The 13,157-nt window shown below is 37.3% G+C and overlaps 1 protein-coding gene across 4 annotated transcripts in view; it reads left to right on the top strand.

Annotated features, from left to right (window-relative positions):
- Nsmce2 (NSE2 (MMS21) homolog, SMC5-SMC6 complex SUMO ligase) overlaps positions 1-13,157 on the top strand; it is a 213,449-nt gene that overhangs the window by 6,850 nt on the left and 193,442 nt on the right. The window lies entirely within an intron of this gene.

The raw sequence follows: 13,157 nt of genomic DNA, 5'->3' as shown, positions 1-13,157 counted from the left end.
TTTGTTCGTGCTTGATTACCCATTAAACTAAGCTTATTCCAGGGATACCAGCAAAGGAAGACCTTTACAAAAGTAAGAATTCAACTTTGAAGACCCTTACCTTCATTTTTGTCAAGCAGATCTAGAAAAATGATACTTTCTTCTTTTGGATACAGTTGTTTTTATTTTGTATTTTCTATGGAACCTAGGTGCTGATACAATCTTTTCTCTGTGTGTGTGTGTGTGTGTGTGTGTGTGTGTGTATGAGTATGACACTGGTTTTGAGCAATGTCTGGTGTGTCTTGGTATGATTTTTCGTATCTGGTGTGCTGTTTCTTGAATGGTTTAGATTTATGTACTTGTAATGTATATTGTCCATGAAATGACTGGTGCTCATTTGATATTTTTTTTAATCTTTTTATTTTGTGGCTTCAATTTGAAGAGTTTGAATTACTGTGTCTGCAAGTTCATCTTCTGTGTCTTTATCTGCTGTTAATTCTCTCCAAAATCAGGCTAGGCAAAATTAAACCATTCAGAAGACACTCACTAAAAAGACTTATGGGTGACTTTTGCAGCTAGCTGTGAAGGACTAACTGGTAAGGATATAAATCTTTGACCTTCAGTGACTAGAAAGCTGACAAAGTATGTGATACCAAAGCATTTGGAAGCAGGACAAGAGGCAGACCAGTGCTGCCTTTAATTACAGCAGGGAGAGAACTGGGAGAGTCCTGAAGATGCCCATGCCCTAGTTCCGGGGAAGGAATTCATGCCCAATGAGTGAGTCTGGAAGGGTGAGGAGATTCAGACTGGCATTTGAGGAGACTCAAACCGTAGGAAGCAGCAGGAGTTTCTGATACTTTGTTTTTTTAGTTGTTGAAGACTGATGTAACAAAATTAAATAGAATTTTTGGTTCCTGTTTTCCACTTCTTTCTTTAACACATTCATGTTTTCCTCTATATTCTGGAATATATAAAACATGTTTATAAAAGCTGTTTTATTATCTTCATCTGATAATTATGTCATCACTTCTTCCCAAGGACATTAGTTGTGACACTTCTGCCCACCCCCATGTTATGATGTTGAAAGTATACATTTGGTTGCCTTCCTTTAAGAAGTGTTGAAGTTTGTTTTGGTGGATACTGAAGTAATCTGGGTTGGATTGATCCTTTCCTGGATGTTTTTAAGCTTTAGGGTGGGCTTAGGAGTGCTAAATTATTTGTTACAAAGCATTCGGAGACCCTTCTGTGTCTTTGAGGATCCAGTGACATAGCTTTGCTCTGTCCAGATGGGATTTAAATGTCCCCAAATTCTGTGTGAATTCTAGGAATTATTCACCTTTTGGCTTCCAGCAGAAGTTTCTCAGTGTCAGCAGCAGACACTAGGGGATCCTTGTACAAATTCCTGGAGCTCTTAATCTGCATAGCTCTTCCCACTGCCCTATCTTTCAAACTCCTGCTGCTTCCTACGGTTTGAGTCTCCTCAAATGCCAGTCTGAATCTCCTCACCCTTCCAGACTCACTCATTGGGCATGAATTCCTTCCCCGGAACTAGGGCGTGGGCATCTTCAGGACTCTCCCAGTTCTCTCCCTGCTGTAATTAAAGGCAGCACTGGTCTGCCTCTTGTCCTGCTTCCAAATGCTTTGGTATCACATACTTTGTCAGCTTTCTAGTCACTGAAGGTCAAAGATTTATATCCTTACCAGTTAGTCCTTCACAGCTAGCTGCAAAAGTCACCCATAAGTCTTTTTAGTGAGTGTCTTCTGAATGGTTTAATTTTGCCTATCCTGATTTGGAGTATATTTTTGGTGGTGATGGAGTATATTTTTGGTGGGCAGGCTGGATAAAAGCCAAAATAAAATTATATGTTTTCAATATGGATAAAAGCCAAAATAAAATTATATGTTGTCAATATTCATGTTGAAGACTTCTATGTGTTTTAGCTGTAGAGCTTTTTATATGGTATATATATATAATAAGTATATTTTGGTATGAAATATATACTTCATATAATTTTAAAAGAAATGTAATCATTATTTTTTAAAGATCTAATTTCTTTTTTTTTTTTTTTTTTTTTTGTCGGTCATGGAAGACCTAATCTCTTAAGCAGAGATTGGCCAAGTTTTTCTGTGAAGGTCTACCTAGCAAATGTTTTCAAATATGTGTTGGCTCTGTGGTTTTATAAGACTAGTATCTCTGCCATTGTAGTGCAGAAGCCTCTGTAGACAGTACAGAAATGAATGGGAATGGCTTCAGTCCAGAAACAGGCCAGACAGAATAGGAGGCTGATTTGGTTCACAGTTTGCCATTCTTTGCTTTGGAGCCACAGTCTCTGCCTCTTAAATAGCTAAGATTACAGATGGGAGCCATTGTTGTCATAATGGAAAACAATTGCAAATTAAAATGTTAGATTAATAGGAAAGTAAAAAAGAAGGCCTTACAAAGCTATAAATAATTATTATCACTGATTTCATCAGAAAAATCATGTAAATTCTCAAATATAAAAGTTTGAGCACAACTTCAAAATTCACCTCTTTTCTTTTTGTCAGTTGTGGGGCTTGAACTCTGGGCCTGAGAACGATCCCTCAGCTCTTCAGCTCAAGGCGAGCACTCTACCAGTTGAGCCACAGTGTTACTTCTGGTTTTCTGAGTGGTTTATTGGAGATAAGAGTCTCATGGACTTCCCTGCTGGGGCAGGCTTTGAACCTTGATCTTCAGATCTCAGCCTCCTGAGTAGTAAGGATTAAAGCATGAGCCACCAATGTCTGGCTCACATTTTTCTTAATAGCAACAAATAATAATGGTTCTTTAAATTTAGACTTTGTTCATTTTAAACAGATGGCCAAGTCTCAGAAAGCCTCTTAGTCATCCTTCACATTCAGAGTATACTCCATGAACAAGCTGGTAGTTCAGCCTGCAGCTCCAGAAGTTACACAGTCGCTTTGCTGAGAACTGACATTCTTTGATACGCAGCAGCAGTGATTTATTCATACTTACCCTTTCATTTCACAATGGTAAAATACCTGTAATGATTAAGGTTTAGTAAATTTAATAATAAATTGTGGTGGTTCATCAAAGACTCTTAAACTGTTTGATTTGAGTGCATGGCAAAGGATACGGTGACTTACCGTTGCTGTGATTTATGCTAAGGCACCAGCAGTTTTTCCACAATTGCTTTTGTGCCATCAGTCAAATATTCAATATAGTAAAAGCAAAACAAATGGCATTTTAAAATTATGAAAATAATTTTAATATGAAAATAATTTAAATAAATATAATGCAAATAACCTGTGGGCCCCTGGAAGAATCTAGGAATCACTGTCCTATGAAAGTGAACTTGAATGCTGAAGAAGAACCAGGAGAAATTCTCTGTAGTAAGAAAGCCCCGCCAACAGGGGTAACTTAGCAAAGGGCTTCTTGGAAAGCAGATTTTTATATAACAAGTGATTATTTATAATAATAAATATCCTAAAACATAATTAGTCAGTTGAGAAAGTATTTACATTTTCAAGAAAATTCTCATTGTTTCCAAATAACTTGGTGTAAAATAACTTCCTCTTCATAAGAATTTCCAAGTGTACCTAACAATTAGTAAGAAATCAAATCAGAGCCAGTTATAAATTCAATGAATTTCTCTTGTTCCCAATTATATCAAAACAAAACTATAAAACCTCTCAAAAATGTATGGCAAAATTAGTATTTAATTTGGTATTTCTCAGTGTTTTTTTTTTTTTTTTTTTTTTTGTCAGTTGTGGGGCTTGAACTCTGGGCTTGGGTGCTGTCCCTTAGCTCTACAGCTCAAGGCCAGCGCTCTACCACTTGAGCCACAGCACCACTTCCAGTTTTCTGGTGGTTTATTGGCGATAAGAATCTCACAGACTTCCTTGCCCGGGCTGGCTTTGAACCTAGATCCTCAGATCTCAGCCGTCAGTGCCTGGCTTCTCAGTGTCTTTTTAAAAATTGGCATGTAAATTCTCACTGTGATGCACATGTGTCCAATGAATAGTGTTCAAATCATGGTAAGTAAGTCCATCTTTTTAGACATTTGTCATTTCTTTTTGGTGAATCACTTAAAATCCTTTCTTTTAGTGTTTTTGTGATATGTTATCTGCAGTCAGTCATACTGTGCTGTAGGACACCAGAACTTACTTCCACTAACTATAACTTTGTGCTCATTGACCAACCTTGTCCCATCTCTCAGTATGTGTGTGTGTGTGTGTGTGTGTGTGTGTGTGTGTGTGTGTCTCTGTATCTGTGTGTGTGTGTGTGTGTGTGTCTGTGTGTGTATATATAGATATAGATATAGATATCTGTCTATATTGTTATTGTAGAAGGGATATGTAGAGGGGTTACAGTTGCATGAGTCAGGTAATGAGTACATTTCTTCTTTTCATCCTCAGTTTCTACAGCATCTTGTAACCACTATAGTACTCTCAACTTTTATAGGATAACCTTTCCAATTCCATATGTGAGTGAGACCATGTAATAGTTGTCTTTTTGTGCCTAATAATTTCATTTAACATTGTGTATTCCAGTTCTGTCCATGTTGTTGTAATTGACAAGATTTTATTTTTATGCCTGAATAGTAATTAGTGTATATATTCTGCATTTTAAAAATCTATTCATCTATTGATAGACATTTATGTTGATTCTTTGTTTTTCTTCCTAGGACTTTGGAACTCCAGGGTAGAAAGACTTTATTTTAATCAGGCGGGGTGTTTGTTGGACTAGCTGCAAGTATGTTATTGATTATGATGGCCATGACAGTAAAAATAATAAATTTGCTACCCAATTTCAGTGTGCTAGGTACAATGGTGTTCTGACATGTGATTTCTTATATGATCCCAACATTGTGATGCAGGGCTAAAGTGCAAGAAAGGGTTTGGCTAGGATCATGCCTGTTTTGCAGTTTCAACAGCAAATTGACCCAGGAACTCAGGACTCTTCACACATAGCCCCAGACTCATAACAACACAAGCAGCTCTTTCCACGTGTGTAGGTCAGGTAGCCTCCTGAGAATCTGCTTTACCCTAGTAGTCAAAGCTGACGAATGAGCTGCCTCTAGTTCAGCACAAATGTTGACTGTCAGGAGCAGACAGTCTATGTAAGTTTGAATCCCTCGCTCAATTGGGAGACCTGATGGTACTGAGAACTTGGGACTGGATATTCTCCTCCAATTTCAGTCTTTTATTTGCATGTGATGACTTAGAAGAAACTGCTAATGGGAACTTTTTTTTTGTAATTGCCACTCTTCCTTTGTTTGGTAGCTACTGGTTTATCTTGCTGTTGGTCAAAGCTGTATTTCCCATCTAATTCAAGCAGATTCCTAATAAAGAAGGTATGCCTGTGTCTTTGTAGGTTTATACTTGTTAACAACTTGCCTTGGACACTATATAAAGTTCTGAAGCCAGAGTTTGTACAGGTGGAATTGAATATGGTTGTAGGGATGTAGTTGAGTCCTTTTGGGGCCAATATAGTATATCTGCACTTTCTTCTTTAGGTGTATTGTAATTGCAGAAAAATAAACCTTTTAGACCAAGCGTCAGCTATCAGGTTTCTGCTTCCATGCAGTCAGTTGGAATCCTTTCTGATAAATGCTACAGGGAACTGATAGACTGCTGTTATAGTTATATTGTAGTTGGTTCTTTCAGTATCAAAATTTTTATTCTGGCTAAGAATCATCACCTTTTTAGATCCAATTTTCTCCCTCCCCCTCCCCCCTGCCCCCGCCCCACCAAAGTAACATTAATTGTACAAGGGGAGTGGTTCACTGTGTACACATATGTGTACAATGTACACTGATGAACGTCATCCCTTCTATTACTTTCCCCCATCCTCCTCTCCCTTCTTAAAACAATTTCAGCGTTTAGTTCTATTTTCATACATGCAAATAAACTTTATTAACTAAACTAAACTCATTTACCTGTTTCCAGCCTCTCCATTCCGATGCCTACACCATCAAAGCCTGTTTTCCTCACCTGTCATTTAATGGATGATGATGATTCCTCTTCCTTGTCCCCCTCTTCCCCCTCGGCCCCCTCAGCCCCCTCTTCCCTTTTCTCCTCTTTCTCTTCCTTCTCCTTCTTGTGTATTCATGATATTTCAGAGTTGTATATGTTATGTTTTGCTTAGATTAACCCTTTGTATTGCTTTTTTAACCCTACTCTCCCAATTCCCTATTGATCAACAGCTTTCATTAAGGTTCCTTATGCCATCTTCACACATAGTTACACTGTATTTGGAAATTATTCACCCTCTTTGCTCCAGTTTCTTTTTTCTCACTTTAGCCCCTACATGTCCAAGAAACAAAGTTTATATTTTTGACATTTCAGAGTTGATGATGAGCTGAAAATAACCATCAAAGGAAAAATTACATGGTCTTTGATATTTGCTATCCTTACAAACAACTGACCTTTCACACTTGTGAATGATAAGTAGTTATGAGAATAACTGTAAATCTGGGTGTTTCAAAGGTAACATTCAGTTTTGCTTTTTCATATTTTGTAAATCTTATACTTCTATATGTAAAATATGTAAAACACTTTTTACATTTCTATGTGTTAAAATTACTAAATAGGAAAACAAAATAAAATTATAATCTCTCACAATCCACCTTCACCCATCAGATTATTTTGGAAAAAAGGAGTAGTTTTATGTTAAAATGCTTTGAGAATTATTTAATGATTGGTTGAAATACCAGTGCAGTTGACTTGGTTGACTTTTTTTTTTTTATACTGGTCCTGGGGCTTGAACTCAGGGCCTGGATACTGCATTATCCCTGAGATTTATTATTATTATTATTATTTTACCCTTAAAGCCTAACAATGTAGCACTTGAGCCACAGCTCCACTTCTGGCTTTTTGATGGGTAGTTAGAGAAAAGATTCTCATGGACGTTCCTGCCCAGGCTAGCTTTGAACCATGATCTTCAGATCTCAGCCTCCTAAATAGTTAGGATTATAGGCATGAACTACCATCGCCTACTTACTTATTTTCAATTTTACTTATTTTCCAATTAGTTTCACCTCTTATTTTACTTATTTCCAATTAATTTCACCTCTTCTGTCATATTCCTTTCCCTCTTCCCCCTTTCCTAAAACAATTTCAACAGGTTTCATTGTGGCTGCAATGATGATAAAAGTAACAATAAACACAAGAAATTACTATTTGTCTGAGACTGGTCTGGGAAGATGGAGAGAAGAAGAAGGAGGGGGAATGACAGAGTGGATGACTGGTTAAATTATATTGTATATATAAATGGACATGGTAAAACCTCCTTGCACCACTATTTGATGCTAATAAAAATGTCAAAAAAAGGAGAAATCAGTATTCGCATATCTTCTCAACTTTTATACCTGGAGCCAGTTAGAAAAGAAAAATATTATGAAAGCAAAATTATTGAGAAAATTCACTAATTCTATCTAGAGAATTAGAAGTAAGCAGGGAGTATAAAAGTATAAAGAGAAGTTGCTGACATAGCCTGTGATAGCTCATCTTGTTAGGTAAAGTTACATGTGGTGAAAATCTCTGAAAGGTAAATCTTACCTCCCCTCTGCAGTTGGGGATAGGAGACTCATTGAGTCTAAATAACTATAGAGACACATACTAAAGTTGCACACTGGGTAACCCACCCATGACCTTTTTTTCTTCCCTCTTTCTAAAAACTGAGGGTGTATATCAGTAGTCTTTTTTTTTTTTTTTTTATTGTAAAGCTACTATACAGAGGGTTACAGTTACATGAGTGAGGTAATGAGTACACTTCCTCTTGAACATCGTTACCCCCTCCATTGTTTCCCCCTACCATCCCCTCCCTCCCTCCCTTCCCCAAGGTTCTTTTTTTTTTTTTTTTTTTTGATTGTGATTAAATGATTACATAATTTCAAAGTCACAAGTTCATTCTAACTTCCCTGGAGCAAATTGTCTACCACAGTCTGTAATATATAACAGTGTTCACATGTTATATACCATATTTGTGATCAGCAGCATGGGGATATTTAGTAGTGGTTCAACCAGATGAGCAGGAGTTCTTTGTTTCTTAAGTCCTGTTAGTTTTGTCGTATCACCTAACCTTTTGGATTTAGCATCCACTTATGAGGGAGACCATGTACCGTTTGTCTCTTCGTTCTTGGCTTACCTCGCTCAACATGATTCCTTCTAGCTCCATCCATTTCCCTGCAAATGCCATTATTTTGTCATTTCTAATGGCTGCATAATATTCCATTGTGTATAGATACCACAATTTTTGGATCAGTAGTCTTTAATATCTGTGTTAGAGAACTTCCAGCAGTATAACAAAATACCTGAGGAATTGAATGAAGGTGTGGCTCAAAGTGCAAAGTTTGTGAGTGGAAAAAGCAAAAATAAGGCCCAGAATTTAAGCCCTAGTATTGGCATTGAAAATAAAAGAGGAAGAAGAAAATAAGATTCCTGGAAGATATCTGAGATAATTAGCTTATAAAGAAACAAGTTTCTATAGAAAGGCAAAGTCAAAGTTTAGCAAAATAAAACACCAGGAGGTGGTACTGGAAATGGATGGGGTGAGGTCAAGGGAAGCAGGGAGGGGAGGTTTCAAATGAAGAGAAGTTGAGGAGAATGCAATTAAGAATCCAATGGATAGCCTACAAAATGAAGAAGAGTGGGACGGAATAGGTAGGGATGAGTAGGGGAGGGATGGGTGAGATTGTTGAAAGGAGTGACGCTGACCAAGATACATTCATAAACTGCTTTATTAAATGGCAACACCTTAAAGATAATTAAAAAATGACTACTAAAAGATAATCCTTTAAAAACAAACAGATTGTAACAGATGCAAAATCCCTGGATCTCAGTCTCCTCATGTGTCCCTTGTGTTGTACATTTGGGATTGTCCTGTTTGTAATTTTTGATGTGAAGATTTCTCATACTCTGTTGCTCATTTATTATTATTTTGTTACCTCATAGAAATGCTTGCTTATTTGACCTAATAAATAACATCTGAAAGGCCACGGAAAGGAGGGGGGTGAGGGTGGGAGAAAGGGGGAGACAGAAGAGAGAGTTTTGCTCCTAGTTTTGGAGCTCCCAATGTATGATGAGTTTGGATCTTGGTCTATGCATGTGGTGAGTCAACACAGACTGGAGAGAACTTATAACAGCGAAGCTATTCACCTCATTGCCAGGAAGTGAAAGAGTCAAGGAAGGGACCAGGTCCTACTATTGGTTTCAAGGCCAAGCTGCCAACAACCTAAGACCCTCCAACAAAGTCCCATCTCCCAAAGATTCCACGCCTTCCAATAATGTTGCCAGTAGGTGGGCAAACCTTTACTTAGCCTTTTGGGGAACATTTAACATAGAAACTACAGTAACAGGTGTTAGTGATGTCCTGGCATTGTCTAGTATATTTTTCTTTAGTTCTTATAGCAAATATACAAAGTTTGTGTTACTATTGCTAGCTGTTAAATACGGAAAACTAAAACTCAGGAAATTAGTTTTTCTGACTCAGGTCCCAGAGCTAATAAAGAGAAAGAAGGTCATTTGAATGGGCAAAGCTGTACAGTGGTATGTAGGCACAGGGACACTCCAAAAAATTATTGTTAAAAATGGTCAAATTCAACATTTTTGTTGAATTATATGTATTCTCAATTATATTTTACCTGCATTATCTTTCTGTGGCTTATTTCCATTAATGCATCTGTGAAGTTTGTAAAGGAAAAAGGATAGAATAGTTGTCAGCTCCTCAATTGAGGGCAGTTGTTCTTACAGTGTTAGAATTAACAGGTCTGTCTCTAATTCTCAAATTTTGTATTGACTGGGAAAAAAAAAACGAGTCAACACAGCTAGTCTGACAGTGTCTGGGGTGTTCCCCATTGTACTTGAGCTTGGGTTACAAGCTAGCTCCTCAAAATTCATTTACTTTCTTTGACCTTCAGAGTAAAGAATGTTGTTTAATTATGGCCATCGACTACACTACAGTAGGTGTAGCTTTTTTTTTTTTGGTCCGGTCGTGGGGCCTGAACTCTGGGCCTGGGCACTGTCCCTCAGCTCTTCAGCTCAAGGCTAGTGCTCTACCACTTGAGCCACAGCGCCACTTCTGGCTTTTTTCTTTTTGCTTATGTGGTGCTGAGGAATTGAACCCAGGGCCTTGAGCATGCAAGGCAAGCGCTCTACCACTGAGCCACCTTCCCAGCCCTAGGTGTAGCTTTTGATACAGTTTTTAAATTTCATCCATAGTAATCTTTAATTATGAATAATACAGACTTTTAAACTTTTAGCCATGGGAATCTTTTTGTATAAATATGAGCTTTGAACCCCCAAAAATGGAATAATGTTAGGCTGAATTTAAAATAGTGTGAATATGTGAATATATAAATACATTGTGGGACTTCCTTTATTGAAATGTCATTGTTTTAATTTGATATTCAAGGAAGCCAGCATCTAAGATCTTGATGGAGAGAAACAGTTTAGAGAGATTTCTCAGTTGTCTCATCTTGAGGACTTTATCACATAGTTGCATAGAGCAATTTTACACAGCAGCTGTGTTTGAAAAATGAATCAATGTTAGTCCTCTTAGGCTCTTCATATGTTCCTGGGGAGGTACCTTTCCTTAAGAATAAGTAATAGACCATATCCCAATACTTTAATGATAGAGTCAATTCATTTTCTTTGTTTCCTTGGCCTTTTAAAATGTGAACAGCTTTTTGTGATTAGTTTTGATTAGTGTACCCAGTCCTCATTGAATTTTCAGCATTTGGGACTCATGTGAGGCTTATCAGATGTTAAAACTGTATGTCAATTCTAAATGGACCTTGAAACTTTGGATCCAGAATAAGAAAAAACAAGTTGCTGCCCCAAATTAGGGAAGAAGCTCTTTGGTTAATTTATAAACCTAATTTCTTAAGGCTGCATTTAATTTTTCTATAACGGCCCTAGCTAAATCCTTACAGAAAGGCGGAGGTGCATCAGAAACCCTGGGTGGTCTTATTAGTAACAGATTGCTGGACCTTCCCAATGGCATGGGCTCTGTAGGGCTGGAGTTGTGTTTCTGACGGGTTTCAGGTGATGTAGTTGCTGATGCCACTAGATGGCATCAGAACACTTCTTGGAAAGTGATCATTGGCCTTGCAAACCTAGGTTTCTTTATTGCAGAGTTCAGATTTATGTAAAACATAGTTGTTAAGTTACTGGATTTTAGCCTGAATTATTCCACATATATAAAAGTAAAAATGTTTGAATCCTATCAGGCCAGATAAACTATAGGACTACTAAGATGGCAGTATTTTGAGATCGATTCATCCATAAATGCTGCTCATTTTCATTGATACAAGTTATTCCACTCCATTTACCAGTGGTTAATACAGGATCTGTTACAAAAGAAATGTACATCTCAAGTGGATTGTGACTATTGTTGATTACATGTAAAAAAACACTTTTAAAAGACTTGAACACATTGTTCACAAAAATATTGTGTAGTTTCATACATCTTCTGGTTGGCTGGCTGTGTTTGGGACAGTTTTAGAATATTAGAAAATGTGAACTGTGTTTCTTCTATTGGCTTTCTCAGTGAGAACTTTTAGTAATGTCCTTTGTAAGAGCTAGTGAGAAGGATGTGTTGGCTGCTGTTGGTCTCCCCACCCTGCGGTTACCTTAGAGTCTCACTCCATACATTTCCACCATCCCAGCACCTCCAGACTTTATTCCTCTGACTGTAACATCCTGAAAATTGGCATCGTTTTTTCTCATGATGGCATGTGTGGAAATAATTGCTTGCTGTCTTCTCCTGTTTGCTAAGCTTGCCTATTCACATTAGGATGTCACTTTTCAAAATAGTACATGAGTCACTTTCTGGTTTTTAAATAGAGCATGTATAGTACCTGGATACCATCTGGGTTTTTCTGGACTCTTAAAAGTAATCTTTCTATTAGTTCTGCTTTTTTATCTTTGGAGCTGTGGCTAGGGTTAGGTTTCAGTGACCTAATAGGGCATGAATTAGCCTCATACTAGGGGAAATAAAATGAATCGAAGCCATTCCATTGGTGGCATCGCCTGTTCCTTGGCAAGAATTAAGAGTGGCTTAAGGCCAAACAGATAATGATAATTCATGGCAGAAGTAGAATAGACTTTAGAATCATTTTTGAAACATTGGATTCCTTTTTTAATGACATCTTCTGGCTCGTTGTAAGCAGAAAGAAATCTTTATTAGATTAACAACATAGTTGGCACCAGTTTGATTATTCTAGAAACCATTATATCACACAGATCTGTTTTTTCTCCCTTTTCTTTCTGTCATTTGGAAATGAAATTATATATTTATTGTTATATAAAAGTGTAGAATATTTATATGTAGCAGTGTTGTACAATAAAAATAGTGTATAAGTTGAAATTTTCAAGAGTCATCATTGCAAAAGATAAGGGTAAATTAATTTTAGTAATATGTAATTAATCCAGTTTCTCTAATTCAACATGTCATCAATATAAAAGTTATTAGGGAGTTATTTTGACATTTTTGGGATGGTGAATGCTAGCTAGAACCACAATCTTTATGGTGGTGTATCTGAATAAGGACTAGCTTCATTTCCTGTGCTTCTCAGCCACCTGTGGCAAATGGATACCGTATAAAGATCAACTAGTTTTGCATGTATTAGCAGCTTTGGGGTGCATATTCAGATCAAACTAATCAGTTCAATGAGATTTTAGGTTTTGATTTCCTTTGTACTTGTCACTCCTTTACCTCTGGCTTGATTGGTATTTGAGGTTTTTCCTCAAATTGTTTAGCCAGTCTAAAATGAAAAAACAAAACAAAACAAAACAAAAAGTCTAAGGATCCTATTGATATTAGGTTCTGTGTGAAATGTTATATGTTAATTTGAGTCCACGGCTACAGTACTTTCAAAGTTTGTAGTTGGTGTGGCTAGTTTCCTATGGTATTGGGCCAGCAGGGGAGGTTAGGCCTCTAACATCACCAGCTAGATGCTGTAAACAATTAAGCCTGTCAGCAATTGACCTTGGAAATGTTAATTTGCTTGTCCCTGGGTGCTGCCTCAGGCACTGGCTTTCTGTCTGTGGGTGGGAGTTAGGAACCTAGTTTGAAGAACTAGAGGCTTTTGGGGCTAGCTCCAAAAGATGTGCTTCTTGCTTCATTTTTGCATATGACTAAGTTGCAAGAGGCATATTCCTTGCATGAATTTCTTTTGAAGGCCTCGTGGAAT

Source organism: Dipodomys spectabilis, unplaced genomic scaffold (genome assembly GCF_019054845.1).
Source record: "Dipodomys spectabilis isolate Male_0828 unplaced genomic scaffold, ASM1905484v1 ptg000783l, whole genome shotgun sequence".
In the NCBI taxonomy this organism is placed as follows: Eukaryota; Metazoa; Chordata; class Mammalia; order Rodentia; family Heteromyidae; genus Dipodomys; species Dipodomys spectabilis.
This window is presented reverse-complemented; position numbering and strand designations above follow the sequence as displayed.